Source organism: Dipteris shenzhenensis, chromosome 33 (assembly GCF_047967505.1).
Source record: "Dipteris shenzhenensis isolate YYH24624 ecotype China chromosome 33, Dip_SZ_1.0, whole genome shotgun sequence".
NCBI lineage: Eukaryota > Viridiplantae > Streptophyta > Polypodiopsida > Gleicheniales > Dipteridaceae > Dipteris > Dipteris shenzhenensis.
The window spans coordinates 40944315-40960433 of record NC_141628.1 but is presented as its reverse complement, the minus strand read 5'-3'; positions in this window follow the sequence as shown (position 1 = coordinate 40960433).

Below are 16119 nucleotides of genomic sequence, written 5' to 3'. Positions count from 1 at the left end.
GAACCTATAAATTTTGAGATGCTTGAAGAAGGTAATCTAGGTGTGGGAATTGAAAAGTATCATAGTGATGTATTAGGCATTGAACCCCCTCACTTGGTTGCGAGTCTCGATTTAGTCATTGATGCTCTAGGTCGATTAGACACATTTGAGGACGTTTTGGATACCTTTTAGGCACAGGCTGAGGCAGAGATCGGTGGTCATGGCTTGGGTTGGAGAGCCATTCGAGAGTTGTTTGAGCACGAGTCACCTCACAGGCAGGCCTTAGAGGATATGTTTTGGGATGGTCACACTGAGGTGATGCGACCATGATCAGGGCAACCCTTTTATATTTTATGTTGTAGGCACCCCGTCATAGCAGCGCACATTTATCCGAGATATCTCACTGTGAATGGTGGTCGATTGCCTCACAACCATCAGATAGCCAGGTCACTTGCCATGCAGCTATATGCCAAGTTTGTGCTGGGTCATCAAGTAGACTACCTTAGTACCCATCCAAGATCAAGAGCGAGACATGGTAGGATGGGGAAATAAGAGCATCAGACTGTAGGTGTTCGACATCGACGTGAGGCACCAGAGCTGCACACTATCCTTGCATCGGCATTGCTAGTTGTTGGAGGACGGATTAGGGGGGATGTTCATTCAGTGGCATCATCCTTGCACGACATGGTCTCTACCCTATCGAGATCACTTTCGATTCCACCTCCCCCACCTCCCACATCTGCGGAGCCTCCCACATCTACACCACATCCCACATGTGCACCACCTCCCACATCTACACCGCCTCAGCATGAGTTGGATACTCGAGATGCACAGATTGCAAAGTTGGAGGCAGTGTTGGCTGAGTCCAGGGTCGAGGTTAGTTATTTTGATTATTTTAGTTTATTTTTTGTTGCATGTATTGAACTGAAGTTTTTTGGTTCATTCTCACCATGTACACGACATGTTTGCTTGGCAGGCACATCTATTGCGACAGGATATGGATTCTCGTGTACAACAGTTGGAGGTGAATATGGAGTCTCATGTATGACAGTTGGAGGCGAATTTGGAGGAGTAGAGGATTCGGACACGCATAGCCTACCATCGAGCGGAGCACTATATTTTGTAGTTGAAACATATTAGTTGTGATCCATCTCGCCATAGGATCCACCCCAGTGTGCCCTGTACCCTGCCCCTCCTGTAGATGTGCCAACTAGGACACCCATAGACACACCAGTCATAGTCAAGCTTCCTACTGCCACTTGCATCCTTTGCATGAGGATTTTGACATCGTATGGTGGTTTGGACTAGGGTGCGGCCACATCGCACATCTCCATTGCATGACCCGCCGCATGGTGGCATGATCAGTGTGCCCTGTATGCTTTGCTGAGATTGATGTGGCTACATACAGAGGACTAGGCATGGATGATCTGTATCCTGGTCATCGTCAGGCCATTGATACATTTTCCTGCATGGTCTTGATAGAGCACTACAAGGAGGAGGCACAGAGAGCTTGGCTACAGTAGGAGGGTTCTGATACTTTAGTGGTTGTAGCATGTCTTTCGCAACACTTCTCGTATGGTGATTTCATGCTAGGTGATGAGGCGCGAGCAGAGGAGGCACGTCGTATCTCGGGGGGGTCACTCATCATATGTAACCCTATCATGTGAGTTCAACAAAAGGTTATTTTTAATTACAAAATTTTACAAAAATTAATCTACATAAGGGAAATTTAAAAGTAAATTTGGAAAAAAATTACAGATTTGTATAGAAAAAGGGTACTTTTTATTAAGAAATTTTTTATAGATAAGGGATTTTACAACTAGGCCTTGAACGCACGTGATATAGAGGGTTTATACATAGTGACCCCCCTGAGCGTCGTATTGAGTGAGAGACAGAGCTTCAGATATCATTGCAGCAGTGGGTGGAGTAGCAGCTTGGGTGGGGCCGAGACTAGTGTCTTCTACATGTAGAGACGATTACTTGAGCTAGATTTGAGGCACAGATATTTGCAGACGCATGACTTTGGGAGCTGAGGTGCACATACATAGAGGAGGTCAGGGAGGAAGAGATGGAAGTGGTGGCTCATGCAGCATGCCCTCCTCGTCATCAGGATGAGGCTGGCCCATCTGATCCAGGAGATAAGGCTGGCCCATCTGCTCTGGCTTTGCCCGAGGGTACACAGCGGGGATGGTTGGGTAGCGGGTCATACAGGAGCCACGTCAGAGGATGACTAGAGGATCATATGTGGAGTTATCAGATTCTGATTTAGGATGATTGTTCATGCTCCACACATATCTTGTTTAGGGATGCACTTTTGCATGATGATGATGATGATGTACACATTCATTTTGGTACCTTCATGATGTTGTTCTTACTTTTATGATGTATGAGCATTTTGGTACTTTCATGATGTTGTTATTACTTTGTTTATCTCAGTTTACACATCTAATACATGAGGTATTTTGAATTTCAGATTTCTCAATTCACACATCTAATACATGAGGTATTTTAAAAATAATGGTGTGTGAAGTAATTCTAAACATTAAGCATTGAAAAGGTTTTCAAGTATAAGGTCTATCTCTCTCTCTCTCTCTCTCTCTCTCTCTCTCTCTCGATTGCTATGAACTTTATCATTCTGAATATCATATTGAATTTTTATATATCAATGCTTGCAATTATTACACTAATATTGTCACTAATTTTTGTAAATTGTAGATTAAGAAAAAAATGTCAATGTTTAGCATGGAATGGTGCTCAATGGTAGTAACATGTGTCAAACATTAATACTTTATTATGTACAATTGGTCCAAAATCATATAATACGTATATAATTTTTCATAGGTAGTCACTAGTAGGGAGTGCATGCAAAAATGTACGCATTATACCTTCCACGCGGCACATACAAAATTGATTGGCAACCAAATCTTGTATGGATATATGTCCAGGGTAGCCTAAGAGCTGTGCAAAGTTTCATCCCCAACATATAAGTCCACATGCATATTTGGTTAGTACGTGCACCATTTTTCATACGTAGTCACTAGTAGGGAGTGCATACAAAAATGTATGCATTATACCTTCCACGCAGCATATATGAAGTCGATTGGCAACCAAATCTTGCATGGATGTAGGTCTATGGTAGCCTAAGAGCCATGCAAAGTCTCATCCCCAACAAATAAGTCCACATGCGTATTTGGTTAGTACGTGTGCCATTTTTCATACGTAGTCACTAGTAGGGAGTGCATGCAAAAATGTACGCATTATACCTTCCACGCGGCACATAACAAATCAGTTGGAGACCAAATCCTATAGGGATGTAGGCCTAGGGAAGAATAAAGGCCATGCAAAGTTTCATCCCCAACAGATAAGTCCACATGCGTATTTGGTTAGTACATTTGCCATTTTTCATACGTAGTCACTAATAGTGAGTGCGTGTAAAAATGTACACATTATACCTTCCATGCGGCACATACGAAATAATTTGGCAATGAAATCTTGCAAGGCTGTATATCTAGGGTAGCCTAAGGGCCGTGCAGAGTTTCATCCCCAACAAATAAGTCCACATGCGTATTTGGTTAGTACGTTATGCCATTTTTGATACGTAGTCACTAGTAGGGATTGCAAAAATGTATGCATTATACCTTCCACGCGGCACATACAAAATTTATTGGCAACCAAATCTTGCATGGATGTAGGTCTAGGGTAGCCTAAGGTCTGTGCAAAGTTTCATTCCCAATAGATAAGTCCACATGCATATTTGGTTAGTACGTTTGTCATTTTTCATACGTAGTCACTAGTAGGGATTGCAAAAATATACACATTATACCTTCCACGTGGCACATACCGAATCACTTGGAGACCAATCTTGCAAGGATGCATATTTAGGGTAGCCTAAGGGCCGTGCAAAGTTTCATCCCCAACAGATAAGTCCACATGCCTATTTGGTCAGTACCTATGCCAATTTTCATATGTAGTCACTAGTAGGGAGTGATTGCAAAAATGTATGCATTATGCCTTCCATGTGGCACATACGAAATTGATTGGCAACAAAATCTTGCATGGATTTAGGTCTAGGGTAGCGTAAGGGCCGTGCAAAGTTTCATCCCCAACAGATAAGTCCACATACGTATTTAGTTAGTATGAGTGCCATTTTTCATATGTAGTCACTAGTAGGAAGTGCTTGCAGAAATGTATCCATTATACCTTCCATGCGGCATATACCAAATCGGTTGGAGACCAAATCTTGCATGGATGTAGGTCTAAGGTATCCTAAGAGCGATGCAAAGTTTCATCCTCAATAGATAAGTCCACATGCCTATTTGGTCAGTACGTTCTCCAATTTTCATACGTAGTCACTAGTAGTGAGTGCTTGCAAAAATGTATGCATTATACCTTCCACGCGGCACATGCGAAATCATTTGGCCATGAAATCTTGCATGGATGTATATCTAGGGTATCCTAAGGGCCTCCCCAATAGATAAGTCCACATGCATATTTGGTTAGTACGTGCACCATTTTTAATATGTAGTTACTAGTAGTAAGTTCTTGCAAAAATGTACACTTTATACCTTCCATGCGGCACATACGAAATCATTTGGCAATGAAATGTTGCAAGGATGTATATCTAGGGTAGCCTAAGGATTGTGTAGAGTTTCATCCCCAACAGATAAGTCCACATGTGTATTTGGTTAGTACGTGCACAAATTTTCAGTCATATTTTTAAAATGTCCTAAAGCACAAAACACAATTACAACATGACTATCAAAAAATAATTTTTTGTTTTATAGAAACAAAAAATCCCATCAAGAAGACAACGGACATCATGTATAAAATAGAATCTAATACAATGATGTGTATGAACTTGTATAAAACCATTATAGTGAAATATAAAATATGAGTCCATGAAAATTACAATAACTAGTGATACCCAAAAAAAATCTATCTGATCAACTGATGATCCCCAAAACTATGATATGTAATGTGGGGAGGTAGCAAGCTAAGGGTGTCCACTTCCGGACCACTTTCGGGTGAGTGTGACACCCACTTGAGTGAAAATAAAAAGGTTTTGCTTCGGTCTCCAATACCTCGATCGAGGTATAAGCTCCAATGAAAATCACACACGAGCACAACCGAGCCTAGCCAATACCTCGATCGAGATACGTAGCTTTTTCACCGGACCGAGCCTCTACCTCGATGGAGGCTTGCTGGCAAGCCAGCTATACATGCCACATCTACCTCGTTCGAGGTATTGTGGCAATCCAGCTCAACCTCGATCGAGGTCAGGTGGCATGTCCAGCATACCTCGATCGAGGTATGTGCCGTCCGACAGGGCAGCCAACAGGGCGGATGACATACCTCGATCGAGGTATGCTGGACACATGACTTGGCATCCCGCTTCTGCCAACACACCACAATCGAGGTATCGTGGCATGTCAAAACCTCCATCGACGTGGATGTACCGAGATGTATGGGCATGTCACAATACCTCGATCGAGGTATCGTGGCATGGCAATACCTCGATCGAGGTAGATGTACAGAGATGTATGGGCATGTCAAGAATACCTTGATCGAGGTATCGTGGCATGCCAACGAGATGTATGGTTATGTCAAGAATACCTCGATCGAGGTATCGTGGCATGCCAATACCTTGATCGAGGTATATGTGCCGAGATGTATGGGCATGTCAAGAATACCTCGATCGAGGTAGCTAAACCCTAATTTTTCTTATAAAAGGAGAGCGACCCCCCTCATTCCGCATACCTCGATCGAGCTCTGCCTCATCCACCGATTTCGGATTTGCCGGACTTCGACGGAAAAGCGCGAGCGACGTAGAGCCACGAACGGACATCGACGGAGATGGACAGAGCAGGAGCGGGAGAGTCCAGGTAGGGTTTTTTTTTATGTAGCATTTTCTTTTATGTAGCATTTTCTTTTATGTAGAATTTGATTAAATTTTAGTTTAAAAGAAAAATTATAAAATGCATTTTAATGTTTTTCTGAAATTTATGAATTACGGGATTTTTTATTTAAAATGTGAAAATTAAATTTTTTTTTTAAATAGAGCTTTTTTTAGTAAATAAAAAAACGTTCATATTATTAATTATAAAATATTTATAAATTTGAAATGTATTTGTAAATTTTTTTTTTAAATTTTTAAATTACGACATTTATAATTTAAAATGTGAAAATTTTAATTTTAAAAAACGTAATTTAAAATTTTAGTTTATAAGAAAAATTATAAAATGCATTTTAATGTTTTTCTTAAATTTATGAATTACGAGATTTTTTATTTAAAATGTGAAAATTAATTTTTTTTTTAAATAGAGCTTTTTTTAGTAAATAAAAAAAGTTCATATTAATAATTATAAAATATTTATAAATTTGAAATGCATTTGTAAATTTTTTTTTTAATTTTTAAATTACGACATTTATAATTTAAAATGTGAAAATTTTAAATTTAAAAAACGTTTAATGAGGCATTTTTTATTAAAAATGTGAAAATGTTAAATATTTCTGTTTTTTTTATGTAGCATTTTCTTTTTGGTAGAATTTAAAAGAGAAATAATAAAAAATTTTAGGTTAAAAGAGAAATAATAAAAAATTTCTAAATTTGAAATGCAATATAATGTTTTTTTGAAATTTATGAATTACGACATTTTTTATTTAAAATGTGAAAATGAAATTTTATTTTTAAAATAGAGCTTTTTTAGTAAATAAAAAAACGTTCATATTAATAATTATAAAATATTTATAAATTTGAAATGCATTTGTAAATTTTTTTTATATTTTTGACTTAGGACATTTATAATTTAAAATGTGAAAATTTTAAATTTAAAAAACGTTTAATGAGGCATTTTTTATTCAAAATGTGAAGATGTTCTATATTTCTATTTTTTTTATGTAGCATTTTCTTTTTGGTAGAATTTAATTAAATTTTAGTTTATAAGGAAAATTATAAAAAATTTCTAAATTTATAATGCATTTTAATGTTTTTTTGAAATTTATAAATTACAACATTTTTTATTTAAAATGTGAAAATGAGATTTTTTTTGTTAAATAGAGCTATTTTTATTAAATAAAAAAACGTTCATAGGAATAATTATAAAGTATTTATAAATTTGAAATGCATTTGTAAATTTTTAATTATGACATTTATAATTTAAAATGTGAAAATTTTAAATTTAAAAAACGTTTAATGAGGCACAAGACTCGCTCGACTTATCAAATTAATAAGACATTTTGTATAAGACTCGCTCGACTTATCGAATTAATACACAAACATAAACCTACTAGTCAACTATTGGAGTTGGACATTAAAGATTGACTAGTGACATGGTTGGTGACCAAAGCTTGAAGTTGACTAGACACTTTGGGACAAGCAAGTTCTTTAGAAGGAAACTAGGTTTAAGCTTGGGTAATCATCCCTAATATATTGGGAAATTACTAATGATAAATCATCCTTTAACTATTTGGCAATTAGTAAGGATCGATTCTACTAGGAAATATGTTGAAGGCATATGTCCCCTATTAGTCAATAGATTGATTAGACTAAGCATCCATGATAAGGCTATAGCTTGGAAATGCCTAGATAGTGGCGTAGTCCAAATCTTCAATATCCCTTAAGAAGACATGAAATAGTGGCTTAGACCTTAAGAAGACATGGAATAGTTTGCAAATGTCTAATTCTTCTAAGTTATGCATAGACTCTAGCATAACTGAAAAAATAATATTACAAAATTGATAATATTTGGATGGGTCTTCAAGAACTCGAATATTACGGTCTGTGCCTATAAACTGTTTGAGATTCTTATGCTATCACTATGGCATGCTTTAGATCTAGCACTTTGATCATGTTTGTTGTCTAGTTCCATAATTCAAGAAGAAAGAAATACGCCATAGAGAAACTGAAAGTTTAACTAGAATACCTAACATTCATTGCACATGGGACTCTAGTGGATCTATATTCATTCCACATTCATGCTAATATATGCAAGTGTTTTGATCAACTATAGACCTAAGTTCAAATAGAGTCTGTTAATGACTGAATCTCTCCTAATCATCCCTTAATGATCATAGATAAGAGACTTAAGAGAGAGAGAACTCCATAACCTTCAAGAGTCGACATTTGAAGCATCCCATTCCATGTTGTTTGCTACATGGCAGCTCACCATGTGGCACACATACATCCCTTTTTGCACCGTAGGGAAACCTATGACTAATGTTAACAACATTTATCTTGTCTTTTACAAATGACTAAGATGTTTTCCCAAAAAGACTTTGTATCAATAATCACGTGAACCACCTCATAACCAAAATAGTGCGGATGCTACATATCTCCTTTCCCTCATTGGTACTATGTCACACATGGAATGTCAACCACATGCTCAAGGAATTATATGCTAGTTTCATTGTAAGCAAGGATGGTCTCTTTCTTGCTAGTCCAACCATAGGCAACGGTGACGCTTATTACTTGAGCTCAACCAAAATTAACATTAGTTATCGTATGCAACCCTTCCCATTGCATAGGGACATCCAAGGATTTAATTTTCAAAGTTTTTGAATCCTCTTCTAGGGATCTTGTGCCCTTTGTTGCTACGTATGTGGATGATCTCATTCCAAAACTATTTTTACAACTAGAAGTCGAGTGAGTCTTATACAAAATGTCTTGAACCAAGTGATGATCTATAGGAATGGCCACTAGTTGAGGTGGATTGCCCAACCAAAATAGATAATATTGAAAAGGCTTAATTATTTTCTCAAAGTTCTCGCTTTAAAAGGTCTGTAGTGTGAACCCGCTCTCTTTTTTAATGTGTAGTCGACGCGAGGGACCAGAGTTGCACACCATCCCTGCACCGGCATTGCGAGCGGTGGGAGGACAGATTAGGGGGGATGTTCATTCAGTGGCATCATCCTTGCAGCACATGGTCTCGGCCCTATCGAGATCTATTGCGATTCCACCTCCCCCACCTCGATCATCGATGGAGCATCCCACATCTACACCACCTCCCACATCTACGGCGCCTCAGCACGAGTTGGAGGCTCGAGACAGACGGATTGCAGAGTTGGAGGCTATGTTGGCCGAGTCTAGGGACGAGGTTAGTTATTTTGATTATGTTAGTTTATTTTTTTGTAGCGTGTTTTGAACTGAAGTTTTTTGGTTAATTCTCACCATGTACGCGACATGTTTGCATTGCAGGCACATCTATTGCGTCAGGAGATGGAGTCTCGCGTACGATTGTTGCAGACAGATTTGGAGGAGCAGAGGATTCGGACACGCATAGCATACCATCGCGCAAAGCACTATATTTTGCAGTTGAGGCATATTAGTCGTGATCCGTCGCGCCATAGGATCGACCCCAGTGTGGCCCTATACCCTGCTCCTCCTGTAGATGTGCTGACTAGGACACCCATAGATGCAGCAGTCGTAGTGAGGCTTCCTACTGCCACTTGTGTCCTCTGCCACGAGGACTTTGACACCGTAGGGTGGTTTGGACTAGGGTGCGGCCACATCGCACATCTCCACTGCATGACCCGCCACATGGTGGCACGTTCAGTGTGCCCTGTATGCTTTGCCGACATTGATGTGGCGACATACAGAGGACTGGGCATGGATGATCTATATCCTGGTCATCGTCAGGCTGTTGATCCATTCGCCCGTGTAGTCTTGACAGAGCACTACAGGGAGGAGGCACAGAGAGCATTGCTGATGCAGGAGGGTGCGGATACATCGGTGGTTGCATCATGCATTCCACGACGCTTTTTGTACGGTGATTTCATGCCAGGTGACGAGGCACGAGCGGAGGAGGCACGCCGGATTGAGCGAGAGGCAGAGCTGCAGACATCATTGCAGCAGTGGGTGGAGCAGCAGCTAGGGCGGCGGGGCCGAGACCAGCGTCTTTCACATGTAGAGACGATTACTCGCGCTGGATTTGAGGCACGAGTATTCGCAGATGCACGGCTATGGGAGCTGAGACGCACGTACATAGAGGAGGCGAGGGAGGCAGAGATGGCAGCAGTGGCGCGTGCAGCATGCCCTCCTCTTCATCAGGATGAGGCTGGCCCATCTCATGCAGGTGATGAGGCTGGCCCATCTGAGCCGGCATTGCCTGAGGGCACACAGCGGGGACGGTTGGGCAGCGAGTCATACAGGAGCCACATCAGCGTTCCACTAGAGGATCATATGTAGAGTTATCAGATTCAGATTCAGATTGATTGTTTAGGCTTCACACGTTTCTTGTATAGGGATGCACTTTTGCAGCATGATGATGATGATGTACAGATTCATTTTGGTACTTTCATGATATTGTTCCCACTTTTATGATGTATGAGCATTTTCGTACTTTCATGATGTTCTTCACACTTTGTTTATCTCAGTTTATCTCAGTTTATAGTTTGTTTAATACATAAGGTATTTAAAAAAGAATGCCATATGAAGTAATTGTAAACATTAAACATTAATTGCAAACATTAAACATTAAACATATCAAAATTCATCTTTTTTTGGATGAAAATTTTATTTTGCTGATAAAAGTTTTTCATTTTTTAAACAAAAATTTTATTCTATTCATGTTTGTCAATAAAGTGTGTTTCAAAATCCAAATTTTCATCAATTTTTCAAAAAGACAACTATTGTCATATTCATGCTTCCAAATCTAGCCTTCCGATCTTAATATCAAAATATGTTGAAATTCAACCATTTGATAAACTAATTTGTATAAAAAGAAAATTACTTTTTTTAGACAATGCCATAGCCCAATGTAAAATTGTTTCATCAAATGAAATTAGATATTAAAGTAACATCAATTTTACCAACTTTCAATTTATGCTATTTACAAAAAGTATTCTAGAAATGTATATTGGTACAAAACTTATCCATGACTCCGAGGGCAATGTTGTTACCTATGTGTAAATCAATTGATAAAAAATTCTTTCAACACCAATGAACTTGAGGGAATGTGTGATCTAGAGATACTTAAACAACATGACAAAAGGAAAAAATTCGAGAAATCACCAATGTGTGGACATGCTTAGTTTGTAGGGTGTAGAAATTCTTTTATATGGATTTGATATGGGCACTTGCATAGAAAACGATTGGTATTTCAAAGAAAAAGCTCTAGCAACTCTCTTAGTTGAATGAAGCAGTTTCTTCTCCTTTGCAATTTGTCATGTTTTTTAAATTAAAGGAGAGAATACTTTTTGCAAATGGTAATACTAGACATTTTTAGGTTCTGCAATAAAATATAAGTAATATTTTATGCATTCTTTTTTCACAATTCTAGTTTTTTAATATTATTGACATGAAGCGTATATTTTGTCCCTACAATTTTTTAAAAATATAAATTTTTTGGGGATTTTTTTCAAAAATGGAGTTAGACTTGTCCTTTGCATGATTTTGCTGTTATTTATTATGACTCAGTGTTTAATTTGTCTCTTATTGTTAACAATACTTGTGCTAATTGGTGATCAAAGAAAACAAGACCTAATTATTTGTCATATTCGAACCACAATCACATGTGCCTTCCAAATCACAATCGCATATGCCTTCCAAGTTTCTAAGGACTATTTCAATTTCCTTAATATGACATTTGCCAATGCACCAATCTAATTATTATGCATGTATAAAAGATAATGAACATAAAGAAGAGAAATCAACACAATTGGCAATTAATGCATGTATACGGGAATATAAGGAAGGTGTGGCATGATAGCCCACCATTTTATTTCACTATTTTCTTTTGCATTTAGTGGTTTATGTACAAGAGAAAGGATTGGCGGTTGGTATAAGGAAAAGTGTTGGTATTTGGTTTATGTAAAAAGAAAGGGTTGTTGTGGCTATGCACCAAAAAAATATACACATATTAACAATCCCACTTCTCCCTTTTAAACTCTACTCATGTATGGGAGTACAAGGAAGGTGTGACATGTTAGGCCACAATTTAATTTTACTATTTTCTTTTGACTTTGGTGGTACACTAACGTGTAGTCGTGCTAGTAGGGATTGCTTCTACATCGCGCAAACCAAATTAGTTGGAGACCAAATCTTGCGTGGATGTACATCTAGGGTAGCCTAAGAGGCGTGTGAAGTTTTGTCCCCAACAGGGTTTAGGATTTAGGGTCCAGGGTTTAGGGTTTAGGGTTTAGGGTTTAGTCGTGCTAGTAGGGATTGCTTCTACGTGGCACAAACCAAATCAGTTGGAGACCAAATCTTGCGTGGATGTACATTTAGGGTAGCCTAAGAGGCGTGTGAAGTTTCGTCCCCAACAGGGTTTAGGATTTAGGGTCCAGGGTTTAGGGTTTAGGGTTTAGGGTTTAGCCGTGCTAGTAGGGATTGCTTCTACGTGGCGCAAACCAAATCAGTTGGAGACCAAATCTTGCGTGGATGTACGTCTAGGGTAGCCTAAGAGGCGTGTGAAGTTTTGTCCCCAACAGTGTTTAGGATTTAGGGTCCAGGGTTTAGGGTTTAGCCGTGCTAGTAGGGATTGCTTCTACGTGGCGCAAACCAAATCAGTTGGAGACCAAATCTTGCATCGATGTACGTCTAGGGTAGCCTAAGAGGCGTGCGAAGTTTCGTCCCCAACAGGGTTTAGGATTTAGGGTCCAGGGTTTAGGGTTTAGGGTTTAGGGTTTAGCCGTGCTAGTAGGGATTGCTTCTAATGGCGCAAACAAAATCAGTTGGAGACCAAATCTTGCGTGGATGTACGTCTAGGGTAGCCTAAGAGGCGTGTGAAGTTTCGTGCCCAACAGGGTTTAGGATTTAGGGTCCAGGGTTTAGGGTTTAGGGTTTAGTCGTGCTAGTAGAAATTGTAAAAATGTATGCATTTGTCCTTCCACGTGGCGCATACCAAATCAGTTGGAGACCAAATCTTGCGTGGATGTACGTCTAGGGTAGCCTAAGAGGCGTGTGAAGTTTCGTGCCCAACAGGGTTAATTGTATTATTTATTTCTCAATCCGCTATTGAATAATATTTGTTATCAAGTAAAATGTGTGTGTCATAAAAGGTAAAAGTTATTCGTTATAATTTTAGATGACTTCTTCACACTGTGTACTATGAGTATTGATGCACTTAAGACTTTTGATTAATATTTCACACTTAGACAATACATAAATAGTGACAGTAATATTAATGTTGTGAATGGTAGTATTGAATCTTTGGCAACAATAAGATACTTTGCAGTAACTGAATGGTTAACCATTGTGTAATTTTACTCCACATATGCATTTTGTGCTACCATTTCTTGGTAAGAATGGCAGTTAAAAAATGTTTGCCATTAATTCTTCACAAGAAATGGCAGTCAAGAGATAGTTGCCATTTTGTGCTACCATTTCTTCTTAGAAAATGGCAGTAAAGAAGTGCTTGCCATTTCTTTGAATGAAGTGGCAATCAAGAAATGGCTACCATTTCTTACAAGAAATGGCAATTAAGAATTTACTGCCATTTCTTATGAAGGAATGGAGGTCAAGAATTTGTTGCCATTTCCTCATAAGAAATGGCAATCGAGAATTTTCTGCCATTTCTTCATAAGAAAGGGTAGTCAAGAATTGGCTGCCTTTTGTTGTTGCCAATCATTGCTAAGAAATGGCAGACAACAAAAGGTTGCCATTTCTTCCAAAGAAATGGTAGTTCAAGAACTAGTTGCCATTTCTAACTACCATTTTTGCAAAAAATATGGCAATTTGAGAAGTTGCTACCATTTCATACATAAGAAATGGCAAAATTGGAAATTGTGTGCCATTTGCTATTGCCATTTCTACCTAGTTTTGTAGTAGTGCATGTTGAAGATGCAACTATTTTTATTATGCCCACGACTACATAGATATGGCACCACAACCTTGGTGGTAGATTGCTTGTGCATTGATCCTCCCTCTTAGAACAGGGCATTCATTTGTTGTATGATTGGCCATGCAATGTGGGCACCATATATTTCCTCACCATGGATAAGTCTAAGGGGGCAGCGGCTGAGGCATGTGAAGCTTTTGTTCCATGGCATGCATCATATCTTCTCTTAGCTTCATGGTCATGGACTCTAGGCAATCTTCATTAAATGTTTCTATAGTGGACTTGGATTTTCCCTTTTTAGAGTCTTATCTTGTGCACTGTCTCTTACATCATCACTGCAGGTGTCAAAGTCAGTCATGCCATCCTCGATGTCAATGGTTGCTGCATGAGCAGCACATAATGTTTTGTAACAGCTAATCTTTTTCACGTCTTTGCGGATTTTCTTCCTTAGGCCTGCAATGAACTAGGCCGTGAGGTACTTATCATCCGGGCGTGGGTCACATTTGGCAATTAAGCATTTTATCTTGCCCAGGTACATGGGTACTACTTGTTGTCGACCTTGTTTGAACTTGCTTAGTTGGAGAGCAGAATAATCTTGTAGTCTCTCCATTTGAAAGCCCCTCTTGAATTCAGTTTGTAGCAAGTCCCATGTGGCTCTTTCTTCCACTAGGAGTCTAGGTACCCTTTTGAGGCTTCTTCGATCTTCCTTGGGCCTGCAATGAACTAGGCTGTGTGGTACTTATCATCGGGCCATGGGTCACATTTGGCAATTAAGCATTTCATCTTGCCCAGGTACATGTGTACAACTTCTTGCCGACCTTGTTTGAACTTGCTTAGTTGGAGAGCGAGATCATCTTGTAGTCTCTCCATTTGAAAGCGCCTCTTGAATTCAGTTTGCAACAAGTCCCATGTGGCTCTTTCTTCCACAAGGATGTCTAGGTACCATTCTGAGGCTTCATCAGTTAAGGCCATGGGGAACCATGCGACCTTGGTTTCATTGGTTTGATCTCCTCCAGCTCAGCGGGCAGCATCAAAAAATGCTGGAGGAATCGGGTTGGATTGACCCTACTATTGTATTTGGGAAGTTCAAGTTTTCCTGGGGGATGCTTGCCTTGATTGGTATTGTTGTTGTGGCCAAAACTGTTGTGATGGTTAAAGAAAATGTTCCCATCTACTCTGAGTACAAGGTCAGCATCATCGTGAAGGTGCTCTGCCATGTCGTGTCGTGGAGGAGTAAAAGGAATTGGCTTAATTTCAAGTGGGGAAATTTGGGGCAGAGGGTTGTCGAAGGCATTGGCTAGAGCGTAGTTGCATGCATATTTGGTGAGAGGTGTAGTGGGTGTCTCTTTCACAAGTGCAAGTGGTGATGTAGGTGTGTTAGGAGGGTTAGAGATGTGTTAGTGTTGTAGGGACCGTTGTGTTAATAATGTTCCTTGGATTTTCCCACGTGAGTAGGAAAATGTGCCGGTGCATATGGATCATCAATCAGAGGTCACAGAGGATATTTATGAGCGAATTAGTGCAAAAAGGGGCCCACATGGGGGTGAAAATTAGCAAGTGATAGGGATGCCAAAATGGTACAAAATGGGCTAGAAAAATATCCCGTAGTGTGGTGTTTCTATGTATGAAACAACAGTTCAAGATGTGTTTAATTTGGTTGCCAAACGAGTGATTTACAAAGGGTTAAATGTGGGTTACAATGAGGCCTTTTTTTTCAGGGGGGGGGGGGGGATGGGGAGGGGGGGTCCTTTGGCCAAAGCTACAATGTGAATGGCCCTAAAGTTTAACTAGGAGTTTGTTAGAGTAAATGTTGGTTAGTGTAACTAAGGAGGGGATGTAGCTATTGGTTCGAGTAAAATCTAGTTAGTTTAAGTTAGTTACCCTAACTAGATAGTCAGTTTGACTAACATGTAGACCAACTAACCTAGCCTACTTACCCCCACAGTTAACATTCTAGCTAAATTAAGGGTAGCTAACATAATTGTAGTGAATTGAACCTAGGTTAGTCTAACCTACTAACAATTAAACTAAACTAACTAACTGCAAGGTAGTTAAACCTAATCTAACCAACTAACCTAACTACAATAAACTTAACCTATCCAAGGTCTCTAACCTAACTAGGGTTAGTTTTAGGATTACTTTAGGGTTTTTTGTTTTTTTTGGGAACTTGGATGGGGTGGGGTGGCGGTGCCGTCGGGAGGGTGGGGGTGGGGGGGTGAGAGGGAGAGGGGGGGAGGGGGAGGTGGAGGGGAGGGGGTGTGGAGGTGGAGGGGGGGTGGAGGAGGCATGGGGCATTGAAAGGGAGAGGGGGGGGGGGGAGAAGGAAGAGGAGGGGGGGTTGTGGTGGAAACTTAACGGATGGAAA